This window comes from Triticum dicoccoides, chromosome 4A, assembly GCF_002162155.2.
Source record: "Triticum dicoccoides isolate Atlit2015 ecotype Zavitan chromosome 4A, WEW_v2.0, whole genome shotgun sequence".
In the NCBI taxonomy this organism is placed as follows: domain Eukaryota; kingdom Viridiplantae; phylum Streptophyta; class Magnoliopsida; order Poales; family Poaceae; genus Triticum; species Triticum dicoccoides.
Window position 1 is genome coordinate 561,860,653 of NC_041386.1, and position 1,880 is coordinate 561,862,532.

Here is a 1,880-nt window from a genome sequence, read left to right on the forward strand (position 1 = left end):
CACGAGTCATACCCAGCGCTGAATCTGGCCCGTCCACACGCTCAACATAGGGAGCAGCCAAGGCATGCCCTTGAACCAAGCAGCTACTCCATGGCCTCCCTGCACACGAGTAGAGATGAGATGAGATGTCACGCACGCACGCGTAGATCAAATGAAAAAGAATAATAAGCAAAGGGGAGGAGACGATGGATGCACACACGCATCGGACGCTCCTCTTGGAGGGCATCCCGCGCCATGGGAAGGGGGGAAGGCTAGGGTTCCGGGTGATGGTTGAGATTGGACGCTCGGGCCACTCCAGCTTGTTGGGCCCGTACCTTTGCAGCCTCGCCGCTGCGTCCTCGGAGCTGATGTCGCGGTTCGCTGAGACAACGAGCTCCGCCAGACCGGCACGTCGAGGCAGGAGAGCAGCGCGGCGGCAACCAGCTCGGTGACTGGAGACGAGCAGGGAGGGGGGGATAAGAGCGCGGTGGTGGCCGTGGTGGCAGCAACGGCAGTGGCTGCAGGGAACGAAGAAGGGCGACGACACGAGGCGAACGGAGGCCACGGCGCGCGGACGAGCGGAGGCCACAACGCGAGGGCGAGCGGAGGCGACGACGCGAAGGCGGGCACATGCGGCGGGGGGAGCAGCTAGGCGGCGACGCGCGAGTGCGGGAGTGAGGCGGCTAGGGTTATCTCCACAGGAGCCACCCCTTTTATACACTTGTGCGTGAAATGACGAAAATGCCCTCGGGGGCGCTGGTATTACGAGCGGTGGCACGAATGGAGTGAAACTATTCATTTGTACAGGGCTCCTCTTCGATCCAACGGTCGGGGTCTTCCAAGGGCTCGATCCAACGGCTGGGAACCCAAACGGCTGAGGAGCCGGGAGGATCCCTATCGATCTTATTTCTCGATTCCTACTACTGCCCACCCAATCAAAGGGAGGTCCTCGAGGCTGCATTGGCTCCTACCGCCCACCCAATCAAAGGATAAAAGCTAGCATTTTTTATTTTTTATTTTGAGGTAAACACAAAACATTTTCTGAAAGCATATATATATATATATATATATATATATATATATATATATATATATATATATATATATACATACATAAACACTATTCTGATCACGGGATTAGAATAATATTCTGATCACAACCTGAACTGCTTGAGTAACGCGTCTAAACTTTCCTTTGTACGAACCCGACCTTCGGGCTATCTTCGCAACCGTGGCTTCCCCCGCGAATTATTCTTGTTAGTCGTGTTCTATATGATGTTAGTGTAATCTGCAAACGATTTTTAGCAACTAAATACACGTTTTAAATAGGAATCTCGCTCATAGGCGGATTTTGCACTCGGGTCGTGATGAACTCGCGTTTTTGCAGTTTTACTGCCTGAGTTGTTCGACCTGAACTTCCCCTTGTGCTAGGTTGAACTTCCGCCAACATTGCCCAAATAGGGCTTGCTATATACCGTTGGAAAGCTATGGACACCAGTATCATGACCCAAGTTAAATTTTTGGCAAAATGTAAGCGATTTAAGAGCAGTTTTGAAAACCGTTTTTTCTTCATACAAAAAACGTGAATCGTATTTTCGATCGCATTTCTAAACCGTTTATCGGAATGAGGCATATAATATGGTGTTGAAAAGCTGCTGCAAAACCGCTCCTTCCACATGTTGAAAGTTTTCCCTAATTCCCTATGGTGAAAGAGTAATATGAAAAAACGTAAAATTTCGCAAACCGAACAGCCGAGTTCATATTTTCGATGTCATTTCTAAACGGATAATCCAATTAAGGCATATGATATGGCGTTCGAAAGCTTACGAAAATGCGCTACTTTTTCATGTTGAAAGTTTTGCTAATTTTGAACGGATTAAGAGTAATCTAGAAAACGGTAC

The 1,880-nt window shown here is 49.1% G+C and overlaps 1 long non-coding RNA gene across 8 annotated transcripts in view; it reads right to left on the reverse strand.

Annotated features, from left to right (window-relative positions):
* Positions 1-656, reverse strand: part of LOC119286764 — a 6,506-nt gene extending 5,850 nt beyond the window's left edge. For 7 of the 8 annotated variants that reach the window (XR_005140645.1, XR_005140644.1, XR_005140649.1 and 4 more), the window contains exons 1-2: positions 198-656; positions 13-99 (exon numbers count right to left, since the gene is read on the reverse strand). This is a non-coding gene — a long non-coding RNA (uncharacterized LOC119286764). The remainder of the gene's footprint in view (positions 1-12; positions 100-197) is intronic. The other variant, XR_005140648.1, reaches the window with a different exon arrangement.
* Between the last annotated feature and the right edge of the window lie 1,224 nt (positions 657-1,880).